Here is a 14517-nt window from a genome sequence, read left to right on the forward strand (position 1 = left end):
TATTTGAAAAATCTTTAAATTTTTTAGACCAACGCGTCTACCTAAGGTATATTCTAATATCACACAAAAGAAAAACAAACTATATAACTTATTGTAAGTAGTGTTGACTTAAAGTATGGAAAAACGATATTTATATGATGAATAATATATTCTAGAAATTGTGTCTACTATAAAAATATATACCATGTGGTTAAAAAGCATATCAGTAAATGAAAGTAGTGAGAAAAAACTTAAATATACATATATAGAAACTATATATATTAATGAAACTATCTACTAAAGGTAGATGTTTATGCCACAGCACAGTGGGCCAGTAGGTGGACAAAATGGGAAAAATTTTAGTTGTCTAATCTTGAAAACCTATTTAATTTTAGTATCTACATATATTAGGAGAAATCTATTGATAATTTATTTATATTAAATCCCTTAGTTACCAGGACTCTAAGCATTTGAATATTGAGATAAAATTAAAAAAAAAAATTATAAATAAGTAATTAACGGTGACATCAACGTTGTGTTATATTTCAATTACATCTACGTTTTTGAAACAAAAAATTAGTATATGTTATTCTAGAGTATTTAGAGATAAGAAAAACCAATGTGTGAAATAAATTTGTCATAGCATGTTATCTCAGTTATACTTTGAAAATCACAGATTAAAAAAAAAAATTTCTTAAGAAACTTATTTTTTGCCGCACAATAACTAATAATTACCACAATTTGCCATGTGTTGTCTTATATTTATTTGAGCTATATGATGTTTCAATCGAGTTTTAATTGATTGCTCGTCCCCTTAAATCCCCGTTCAGATTTTATGTATGTTTTAACTTGGTTGCTATGGTACTAAATTTTTCATAGCAACAACTCATTTTTACATTAACGTTGTTTTAACAGTATTTTACTTGCGCTAAATACACAATATTGGGGGTATGTATTAAAATAAGATTCAGAATTCTTATGAGGTTAACTTTTTTTGGTTACTATGGATACCTTACTTTGCATAACATTGCAACAACATATTTTCGGTAGTTGCTAGTAATTTAATTACTAACACTGACAGTAATTTAATTACTTTTAATTTTAATTACTAACACTTGTAGTAACTTAATTACTAACAAGTATTAGTAGTCCAGGCGGCATATATATTATAACATTTTACTTTTAAATACAAAATACTTGTTACAATAATTATTTAGATATGGTTTTGTTAAACTTAGACATTCATAATTTTCACCAAAAAAACAATCTTAGTATTTCAAAACAAAATATTACTGTAAGATATATTAAAATTGTTTCAGCGTGTATCTTGTTTAATTGAATCTCATTCATCCAATAAATTATTTTTTGCTGCTAATAAAAAATTTAGAGATGAATCTGTTGTTATTGCTGCCAAGAATGTTTTAAATATATCAAATACAGATAAAGCAACTAAATATTCAGCAGACGAAGCACTGGCTTTAATAATTGATGCAAGTCTGACAAAAGCTTCCTATCAATTGATTAGAAGCGGAGCCTTGGAGAAAGAATATAACATCTACCCCGCTTACAATGATGTCAGAGATGCAAAATTGAAATGTTATCCTGCAAACATAACAGTGGAGGACTATTCAGCTTCAGTTCCTTTAAAAGATTTAATGACTCATACTTTGCAAAGAATCTGTGCAGTTCAGGAACCTGTGCTAAGGCACTTGATATTGAACGACAAAGCAATAAAAACAATGACACTAACGTGTAAGGCTGGTTTTGATGGTGCTACTGGCCAAAGCATTTATAAACAAGTTTTATCAGAACCCGACATTAACAGAGATTTAAAGCGTGAAGAATCATTATTTATTACTTGTCTTGTCCCATTGGATTTGACTGGATTTAACAACAGCAACAAAAAGGTGCCTATTTGGAGAAATCAAAAGTCGTCCTCCACAGCCTATTGTAGACCCATAAGATTTGCATACAAAATGGAATCCAAGGAATCTGTGATTGAAGAAGATCAGTACATTAAAAGTGAGATAGAAAGCTTGGGTATGATTTTATTAGAGGTTTGCGGATCTTCTATTGAAGTGAATTGTATTATTGAACTTACAATGATTGATGGGAAGGTTCAAACAATATTATCTGAAAAAAATAACTCATACCAATGCTGTTCAGTGTGTGGTGTCTCTCCAAAAAATATGAATAGTCTTGATATCCTTAATATAGATTATACTAACAGAGAGTTCAAATATGGTCTTTCCAGTCTTCATGCATGGATTCGATTTTTTGAGATGTTATTGCACATTGCATATAAAAAAGAAACAAGAAAGTGGCAAGCAAGATCTAAAGAACACAAAGAAAAGGCATCTGTAGCTAAACAAAAGATTCAGACTGATTTTATGAACAAAATGGGACTTGTTGTTGATTTCCCTAAAAGTGGTGGTTCTGGAACAAGTAATGATGGCAATACCTCAAGGCGTGCTTTTGCAGCATATGAACAAACAGCTGAAATTCTGGGTATTGACCAAAACCTTATATTCAGATTTTACATTATCTTGGTAACGCTCTCTTCAGGATATGAAATAGACTGCTTAAAGTTCAAGGATTATTGTTTTGACACTTTTAGACTATATGTGTCCCTTTATCCATGGTATTACATGGCTCAATCAGTTCACAAAGTATTGATACATGGACATGACATAATTAAAAGCTTTACATTACCCATCGGACTTATGTCAGAGGAAGGTCAAGAGGCTAGAAATAAAGACTTTAAATCTTATCGCGAAAATTTCAGCCGAAAAACATCCAGAAAAGCAACAAATACTGATCTTATCAATAGACTACTAGTTTCCAGTGATCCTGTTATTTCATCATTGCGTAAATCAACATCACACCAAACAAATCATAAAGCATTTCCTTCAGATGTTTTACAATTACTTAAACAATCTTCAAACGATATTATTGTTTTATAATTTTTTGATGTAATTTAAAATTGATAACGTTTTCTTGCACTATTTTTTGCTTTTATTATTCCTAAAACATTATTTACCTAAATACTCAATTTTTATTCAATATAGGTGGGTCAAAAATCCGATAAGATATTCAAATATCAATTTACCACTTTGTAACTAAGGAAAGTACCCGGTAACTAAGCAATATAAGTATCCATAACAACTAAATTTAAAAAATTATCACTTTTGTAAGAAGTGTGATCTCATATTGGTACTCAAGCCAAATTTAGTGAATATAGCACTTATAAAATATCTGCAGATAACAAAAGTAGGTTGTTGCTAAGCAAAATAAAGGTATCCATAGCAACGAATTAAAAAAATATTACCTTCATAAAAAGCGCAGACATCATATTAAAACTCATACTAATTTTAGTGAATATAGCTCTAATATTAAATTAGTTATGAATTTTGTCCAGTAAAAGTGCATTCTGGCCCACTGTGCACAGGGAAAAAAAAAATTATATCAGTAGTAAAAATTAAAAAAAATTATATCATTAAAAAAAAGTTATATCAGCAGTAAAAAAAAACTTATATTTTTCTTTAATTCATTGCTACTTAAATTATGCAAACGTTGCTTGGTGCAGCACAAACGCAACAAAAGTAAAAAAACTGTTTAGTAAACAAAAACAGGCTATAAGGATAATTACAAACGTAGACCGTTTCTCTCACACTCAAACATTATTTAATAAACTTAATATTCTAAATGTATATAAACTAAACCTTTACCATATTCATATCTTCATGTTTAAACTTGATAAATAAATATCACCAATGTTATTTAATTCACTTTTTGAAAAAATAAACCACATATACCCTACCAGATTTTCAAAAAACAATTACATTCAATCCAAAACACATTATTCAGCAACCAAATTCTCAATTGCTAACCGAGGTCCTAAGCTGTGGAATACAATATTAAATAATGAGCTGAAATCTAATTATTCTTTAAACCAGTTTAAAACAAAACTTAGGCAATTACTGATGATACATGAAAATGAATTAAAGTTCTTCTAAAAAGCTTTTTAAACTAGCAAACAAAAACAAAAATTAACCTACTAATTACTCTTTAATATTATATTTAATATTCTAAACAATAGTCTGCTATTGTAAATGTATTTCTTATCTTATAAGTTTTGAATTTACAAACGATTTTTTTAAGTTTTATTATTTGAAATACTAATTACTAAAAATATTGTAAAATTTTATAATTCCAATTTTTATTAAAAAGAGCTATCGTAAATTCTTTTTGTAATATTAATACTTATATATCATCTTATTTTACTAATTAGTTCTTAAATATAAATACTCTTTAAATTACTAATTATTTTAAAAGTTATATATTTTATTCTTTGCATTTTGTTAAAACATTTTATTTGATGAATATGCATTTTTTTAGGGGGGGCTTAATGATAAGATGAATTTTGTCTTCTTCAAGCCCCAGTCATGTAAATATTTGTTTTTATAAATTACGAGTGTAAATTATTTTCAATCGGCAAATACAATACTAAAAAAAAAAAAAAAAAAAAAGTAGTGAGTGAAATTATATCGGTAGGGATACTAATTAAAATTTAAAAAAATTTTAAACCAAGTTTGAAATCCGTTTTTGAACTTTTTGAAGATTTCAAACTAATTTTTGTGTTTCTGCTTGGCAAAAAAAAACATGCGATATCCCGCCTTCCCTCCTTCCCATAATTTTTATTTTAAAATCAAAAGGGATCAATATACGGTGTGTAAATTAAGTTCATTTGAGTTTTCTGGAAAAAAATAATGCTTTTTTCAGAGAGCTTATTTTAAAAATGCGTAGCCATTTTTAACAAATATTTTCAAAAAATCCTAAAAGGTGTAATACAGATAAATAAAAATTCCTAAAAGATTAAAAATAGATATAATATAGATAAAAAGAAATGAAAAAACTAAAATAAATGATAAAAAAAAACAATGATAAAAATTAAAACTTTAAAAAACTTAGTTTCTGTGCGTCAATTAATAATTGCACTTCGGTTAATTTCTACATTTTCATGCGTCGCGTTAACAACTAAAGAGTACACGAGGAAAAACGGCATAGATGCATTTAAAAAGTTTTAAGAAAGTGTGAATCATTTACGAAAGTCTTTGTTTAATATTAGGAAAAAAGTTTTTTTTTTTAAATTTACAAATATTTTATTAAAAATGTAAAGATGAATTAATCAAGAAATAGTTTTTTATAAATACACTTTCATCAAAGTTTGTATTTTTGTACAGCATAATGTTAAATTTTTGAGTAAACTCAGTTTTTAAAGTTAAATAGGTAACGAACATTATGTAAACTTATTTTAAAAGTTGAATTATTTTTTATGTATATATATATATATATATATATATATATATAAATATATATATATATATATATATTTATATATATATATATATATATATATATATATAAATATATATATATATATATATATATATATATATATATAAATATATGTATAAATATATATATAATATGTATATATATTTCTCAACTTATATTATATTTCTTGACTATGATAAAAAATTTTCTTAGCATTTAGAAACTCAAAATCTGATGAAATCTCAGCCATTGTTTCAAATCTCCAGTGTAATTGTGTAAATATACTATCAAAGACTATATTACAACTAATTTCAAAATCTTTTTCCGGAGGTATGTGTGAACTTTCTTCCCTTGTTTCATCATCAAATATCATTTTTGCTTTTCGTTTTCTTTTAATTGGAAAGCTAGCTTTAATGTCAAGATCTTTTGATATTATTTCAGCTTTTTCCATGGTGTTATGAATGCCCCTGTCTCGAAGGTTTTGTATAGAAGCAATCATATCAGCAATTATTTTGATGCAATATCAATTGTCATATTTTTTGATTGTAAGCTGCAATTCTCTCTGTCAAATAATGTAAGTATGATGTTCCAAAGGTCAAGCTAGCAAAGAAACTCAAAATCAACTTGAATCAACATCTCTCTAGCTCCGGACCTTGCTTCAGCATTTAGCAGAGAATCGTTTCGAATTTCTTGTAAAACATTGCAAACATTTGTGATTTGATTATTTAGTGAATGGTTAGCCTCCTTTTTGGCAGACCAGCGGGTTTCACTTTAACTTTTTAGGGTGACTTCAAATGTTTTCATCAGTTTGTCCCATCTGGTAGTAGAACTTGAGAAGAAATTGAATAGTTTTTGAACCTTTCCAAAAAATGTAATCATAAATGGGAAAACTTCTGCTGAATGGACTCCCACAAGATTTAGAGTGTGAGCTGCGCAAGGCACATACCGCACTAAATCATTTTTTGCAGTTATTTGGACTTGAACACCAGAATATTTTCCAGACATGTTAGCTCCATTGTCGCAATCCTGACCTAGGCAATCTTCGATGTTTAATTTATCTTTAATTAAGCTGAATAATATTTCTGAAGCCAGACCAACTCCGGTTTTTTGATGAGACTCAATGAAATCCAAAAAACTCTCTTCAATAAAACATCCTCCATCAGTGACACAAACATATTGGATTATTTCTGACATTTGTTCTTTGTGAAAGAGATCAGGAGTGCAATCAAATAAAATTGAATAATATTTGGCTTTTTTAATTCTCGTGACTATCTCGCTTTTCACCTTTCTGCCAAGAAGTTCAATTAGTTTATTCTGTGTTTTGCTAAAGGATGATGATAGCGTGCTATTAGTTCAACTGTGTTGAGAAAAATTCCACTGTTTGGCTCACCAATAATATTGGAACTGCCTCGAAAAGCCAAATTGTTCTTAGCGCGGAACATAATTGAATCTATAACAACTTTTAAAATATTTTGCAACTTTTCTTTTTCAGTTTGGATAACATTTTGAATGTCTTTGTCTAAAGATCTTCCCTCTCTCAGATTTTTTTAAGAGTTTAGTTGTTTCCATTCTGGGATTCGAGGGTTTAGTTATTTTCATTCTGAAAAACCTTTTGATGTTTCTACAAACTTGATTGTCTTTGTGTATGAAAAAAGGATACATGGAAAACAAAACAAAGAATTTTTCGATGCACTGTATAACAACCATTGACGATTAACTTTTTCCCCAATAAGAAGATTTTTTTCAAACCAAATAGAACTGAAATGTCTGTCTTCTGATGATGTTGATGTGGTAGGATAGACTTCTCTCTTGTCTTGTTTAGCACCATGTTCAAACAAAGAACATCTTAGTCTGTCATTAATTTTGGGCCAAGTTGGTGAATCATCAAACTTGAATTCTAACAGTTTTGTTGTAACTGCATTTTGGTTGACTTCATTGTTTTGCAGTAACTGTTCATCATCACATCGAAAAAAAACTGAACTTTTTTGCACTGCGAAAATAAAAAGAAACTATATCAACATTTTATCCATTGTAATATTGCAAATGACATGGCTTAGTTTGCTAAGTTTTTTAATTAAATTTATTTGTGATATTGACCTGAAAATCCATTAATAAAAATATTTTTACCTGGTTGTTCTGTTTGATCTTCGCTCTTTTTAATCCATTTTGCAAACACCTTTTGTAATTTTTTGTCACTTTCAAGTCGATGCTTTTTTAACTTTTTGAAAGCTGAACCAGAATGCTTTATTCGTTTTTTTAATGGTGACATAATAGATTTTAAAACTTTTATTACAAAATATTTTACTTTTCTTGACAAAGAAAGAATGAAAGTTTCTGTGTGTGACTAGGTGTAATCAATAAATACAAACGCAATTATTTTACCTCGATAACTGTTTTAAAAGTTCTCAAGTCAAAAAACTGCGAGTTAAAATTATTTTCATTAAAAAATTGCAAATCTGGATCGTAAAAGTCATAAAATAAAACATTATTTGTAGTTTTGAAAACATTAAATTGTTGCGTTCCAAAATCTATTGTTTGTTTAGCCATTTGTAAGAGTAATTAATTCTTATGCTTAAAAAAAAATGAAGTTATTTTTTTAAATTCGCGACAATTAACTTAGTTATATTTAGTCATTGCGTATTTACCTTGATTGCGCAGTTTTTTCACTTCTTCGCATAGTTTCTTTCTCTCTTTTATAGTTTCTTTAGCAAAATCTTCGTTAATATATATTCCACTGCCTTTCAGATTTTGTTTTATTTATTTATTTTATATTATTTTTTTTAATTAATGTTTTAATTTCACATTGGAAAATATTTTAATTTGCATAAAGATGCGAAAAAAATTATGAGGCGTGTCCAAAGATTTTGAAACGCAAATTAAAATTATTTTGGTTTTGAGGCGTCTTTAAAACACTTCATATATTAAAAAATGTTTATTAAATTTTGAAATTTGCCGCCTTGCTAATTTGCCGCCCATGGCTGTGGCCTCGTTCGCCACCCCTTCACTACGGCTCTGTATATATATTATTAAAACTGTCTACTTAAGGTAGATATTTATACCATAGGGCAAAAAAAAATTATATAAGAAATGTTGACTTGAAGGTAGTTATTTGAAAAATCTTTAAATTTTTTAGACCAAGTGTGTCTACCTAAGGTATATATTAATATCACACAAAAGAAAAACAAGCTATATAACTTATTGTAATTAGTGTTGACTTAAAGTATGGAAAAACAATATTTATATGATGAATAATAAATTCTAGAAATTGTGTCTACTATAAAAATATATACCATGTGGTTAAAAAGCATATCAGTAAATGAAAGTAGTGAGAAAAAACTTAAATATACATATATAGAAACTATATATATTAATGAAACTATCTACTAAAGGTAGATGTTTATGCCACAGGGTAAAAAAAAATTATATCAGTAGTGTTGAGAAATTATATCGGTAGGGGTACTAATTAAAAATTTAAAAAAATTTTAAACCAAGTTTGAAATCCGTTTTTGAACTTTTTGAAGATTTCAAACTAATTTTTGTGTTTCTGCTTGGCAAAAAAAAAACTTACGATATCCCGCCTTCCCTCCTTCCTATAACTTTTATTTTAAAATCAAGTTTATTTGAGTTTCCTTGAAAAAAATAATGCTTTTTTCAGACAGCTTATTTTTAAAAATGCGTAGCCATTTTTAACAAATATTTTTAAAAATTCCTAAAAGGTTTAATATAGATAAATAAAAATTCCTAAAAGATTAAAAATAGATATAATATAGATAAAAAGAAATGAAAAAACTAAAATAAATGATAAAAAAAAACAATGATAAAAACCAAAACTTTAAAAAACTTAGTTTCTGTGCGTCAATTAATAATTGCGCTTCGGTTAACTTCTACATTTTCATGCGTCGCGTTAACAACTGAAGAGTACATATATATATATATATATATATATATATATATATATATATATATATATATATATATATATATATATATATATATATATATGTATATATATATATATATGTATATATATTTCTCAACATATATTATATTTCTTGACTATGATAAAAAAATCTAAAAATAGTGAATCTCAACTATTCGCTGTAGCGCAGTGGAAAGAGCGCCAGTTTTCGACTCTTTTCGAGAGATTTATGACCGGATATGATTTTTTACTTATCCAGATATATTAAATATTGTAGAAGAAAAGGAGGGTGAGTGTTTCTAGAGGTACCCAATAGGTAGAAATTGGTGCCGTGACTGACATTTTTAAATATAACTTATGTTTGAGTTTACCTTGTTAACTTATCCAAAGCTAATTTGGTTTAAAATAGCATCTCTTTGTAAAAGGCAGTTTTTTGAATACACGAAATTCGCGATGGGCGCTTAAAAAAACATTTTTTTTCAAAATAATTTTTTTTATGCAAATATTAGGGGCCATCAATAAAGGACCTCATGCAAAAAGGGGAGTGGGTTGAGACAAAACGGTCAAAAAAGGACCAGGGAGGGGTAGGGTTATCAGAAAAAGATGTCACCATAGAATTTTACTTAATACTTATTTTATTTTAAAAACATGTTCGAAGATAGTTAAAAATAGCATTTTAATTTTGCTTATAAAGTTTTATAACAACGCTTATCCAACATTTACTTTTAAATGACAATCGGCGATTGTCATTTAGGAATAAGTGTAAGTGAGTATGCCAATTGCTATTTATTATATTAAACAAAAGTATTGGGGGAAACATTTTTGTGATATCAATTTAAAAAAGGGGAAGGGGTATGAGAAGAAAAGACAACCAGTGAAAAGCAAGGTCTGTTTACTCAAGAGGCATAAAAAAGCCGACCTTAACAGACGGAAAAATGGGGAGCATGGATCTTGAATAGAAATAAAAATTACAATAGTTTAAAATAGAAAAAAAAACTCAGTATTCATGAAAAAATATATATATATATCTATTTTCTAACTACAGATTCATAGCTTTAATACGCTCTTTTGCCGAATTCTCAGATTTTATCTTAGCGCTCCTCTTCTTTAGTCGCTCGTTTGTCAACTTTGTTCGCACCCTGCCGTAATTAAATGGTATTTCGCATTCGGATCTAAATTTTTCTATATATCTTCGATCTAAGAGTAAAATAGAATTACGTAATATCATTTAGTTAGGATAATAGAAATATTATTACAAGTTATTAAAATAAACTTTAAAAGGGTTATTTTACGTCAAGCCGCTACGCCAGGGTTTGACAACCTATTTTAAATAGAATCATTTTTCCTTATATATTTTACAAAAATCTTTCAAAGAGTCTAAAGGACGGTAGTATAATTATGTTTTATGATTATTATGCTTTTATGATAAAGTCTTAAATTAAGTATCTAATTAAGGTATATATAAATTATGTCAGTGTATTTCTGATGAACCAACTGATGGAGAAACAAGCGGTTAAAGATAAATAAAAATTAGATGTATTTTTACTAAATAATTAGGATATATAAAATTTTGATAAAGGATGCATGCGACTCGTTTTTTGAAATATGTGCTATAACGTCACAAGTTGCCGAATCCTGGGTGAAGTGATCCCCTTGTATTATATCAGATTTTGATAAAATTTTCAAAACGTGGATAAGCATGTTCCATGAGAAACATTGATTATCTAAGATTACACTAATTCTGATATCGAACAAAAATAAACATTTGTGTGAATTTTTAGTTTGGCAATGAAACGTTGCATAACTTTGAAAAAGAATAAAGCGAGGGCGCAGATTACGGAATAATTATTATATGCTAAATACTATTTATACATATTTTTCTAGTATACCCTTAAGGATAATATTCTTTATTAAAATGAACATTAAATTAGTTGAACCAAAGTATCAAAGTTTTTAAAACTCTTTTTATAGTATTAAAAGGATAATAAACAATTAAGATTTAAGTTACCAGGCCATTCACGTTCTTTTTCATTCAAAAAAGAAGCGAACCATTCCAGAAGATCATTGGTTTGCTTCTTGCTCCACTGTGTGTAAAAACGATTATCTATAGTGAATAAAAATGTTCACTTTAAATAGATTTTCACTCAAACATAATAACTAAAAAGTTTTTAATTTAGGTAAAAACGTTAAAAAAAAAGTAAAAAAGTTCATTTCAGATTTCGAGTTTTAAATAATATTATAAAACTATTTAAATTAAGGACAATTGTTTTGATTTTATAAAAAAAAATTATATAGTTTATTCTTATAAATAATTTAGTCTATAATTGTACCAAAATCATTAAGCGCTGTTGTAGATAGTTCTTCCTCTTTTTCATAATCACTGTTTTCATCTGGAAAAAAACTCTTGTATTTTCAATATTTCAGGAAATTTTTTTTCATCAAATGCTTTGATGATAAATCGTGATAACACTTTTATTTATTTACATATCTTAAAAAGAGTGATTAAAAACCTCTGAAAACATTTTTACTTAAGTTAAAAAAAACAATTTATAAAATCGCACACATCAGCCTAATAACGACCATTCGGCCAGAGCTTTTTTGTGCACTTGCATTAATATTAAATTTTAAACAATGACTGAATATTTTCTTCAACAAAAACTGAATATTTTCTTCATCCTCTATCTCATCTTTTTCCAATATTTTTCTCCTTTGAGAGTTTATCACTGGAAAATCAAATTAAATTTAAATCACATGAGAATGTAACAATCAAATGAAAGAATTTAAATTATTTCAACTTTTTTTAATATTACTAAAATCCCTAAGGTTGAAGGGGCCACTAAAAAAGTTACTTTTTTCAAATATATATAACTATATATATTTTTATATAACTTTTAAATTGATTAGTTAATGCAGATTTGAATAAAACAGTAAGTGTACCTCGTTCCGAATATATTGAAGGTCCAGTTTCACCTAAATATATTGAATATAATATTGAATATAATATTGAATATAATATTGAATATAATATTGAATATAATATTGAATATAACATTGAATATAATATTGAATATAATATTGAATATAATATTGAATATAATATTGAATATAATATTGAATATAATATTGAATATAATATTGAATATAATATTGAATATAACATTGAATATAATATTGAATATAATATTGAATATAATATTGAATATAATATTGAATATAATATTGAATATAATATTGAATATAATATTGAATATAATATTGAATATAATATTGAATATAATATTGAATATAATATTGAATATAATATTGAATATAATATTGAATATAATATTGAATATAATATTGAATATAATATTGAATATAATATTGAATATAATATTAAATATAATATTGAATATAATATTGAATATAATATTGAATATAATATTGAATATAATATTGAATATAATATTGAATATAATATTGAATATAATATTGAATATAATATTGAATATAATATTGAATATAATATTGAATATAATATTGAATATAATATTGAATATAATATTGAATATAATATTGAATATAATATTGAATATAATATTGAATATAATATTGAATATAATATTGAATATAATATTGAATATAATATTGAATATAATATTGAATATAATATTGAATATATTATTGAATATAATATTGAATATAATGTTGAATATAATATTGAATATAATATTAATATATTGAAGGTCCAGTTTCACCTGAAAATATTTAAGGTCCAGTTTCACCTGAAAATATTGAAGGTCCAGTTTTACCTGAATATATTGAAGGTCCAGATTCTCCTGAAAATATATACAAAAAGAACAAGGTTTAAAAACTATTGTATGATTAAAAGCAAATAAATAAAAAGCAAAGAAAGATTTATATAATGAAAACCTTCCCATCCCATGTATACTAAATTTGATATATCTATTTAAAAATCAATTTATTCACTGAGCTTAGAAGAATAGAAGAAATAAAATTAAAAAATATTGAATACATGTTGAATGTTTCATTATTACCAAACAGAAAAAGTATTATTAAGAGTTGCTGTTAAAACTACAGCTGACAATTTTCTTGGTAGGTTTAGAAGCTATCTTTTAAACCTGCCAAGAAAAATGAAATTAGGAAATTCATAATTTTGTTTGTTCTTAATATCATTTTTTTAAATCAAATTTAATTATAAAGGACAACTTGATACAGAACTCAAAAAACAAAGAAATTAATGTTTTTTTCCAATTTTGTTAACTCATCGTCCTTTCTTTCACAGCTGACTTTACATTTATATAGTACAGACTTGCTTCTCTGATGCACAGAGAAACAAGTTGAGTGCAGCAGATAAGTATTTCCCCATATATTTACTAAAGTTTAACTTTTTACAGTTGTAAAAAGTTTTATTAAATATGTGTAAAATTAATTTGTAAGTTTTATCAATAATCAGATATAATAAAACCAATACAAAAAGTAAGACTAACTAATCATAAATCAAACAAATCATTACCTGCATCAATGGCTAATAGATGCTTTCCAACTTTTGTAATTTCTTCCAAAGCTAGAGGGGCTTGGTAGAAATTAATATTCATTTGTTCGGAATGCCCCATGTGAGAATAAAACAACTCCCTGTCACGTTTAGGAACATCCAAAGGAGCAAATAAAGTACTAATTCGATGGCGATTATTTGTAGCTATAATGTCATTGGGATTTGTTAGAGAGAGACCATTACATAGTTCATGGACAACATGCCAACCAGAAATGTGAGCATCAGAATCCTGAGCACTAGCAAAGAGAAATTTATTTTCAGATGATACTCTTGCTAGTTCTCGCACTCATTACTTGCAATTTTAATAATGGCACCAACAGTATCTTGTGGTATCAGGACAGGGACAAGATGGTTATTTCCCTTACCTGTCATATAAGCTATTTTCATTGTTTTAACAAGAATATTTTCAAGTTTATCAAGCTTAAAAACTCTTTGACTGTCAATCCATTCATTGTTATAGGCTTGATTCCAATCCGTTAATAGCATGCGCGCGGGCTCACCACCACGCCTGCCACATAACAAAGTTAATCTGGCGCAAGCACAATTTCTGAGTTTTACATAACTATGCTAATCATGAAATTCATAAACATCACATAACAGTTTCATACTTTCCAAGATATATTTCCGCAGTATGAGTAAATCTTCCTCTAAAGGCAGTTTTGCAGGTTTTCGGAAGTTGACTTGACTTCTAATGTTTAGCTTATAAGTTGCATCGCCAAAAAGACAT

Source organism: Hydra vulgaris, chromosome 01 (assembly GCF_038396675.1).
Source record: "Hydra vulgaris chromosome 01, alternate assembly HydraT2T_AEP".
NCBI lineage: Eukaryota > Metazoa > Cnidaria > Hydrozoa > Anthoathecata > Hydridae > Hydra > Hydra vulgaris.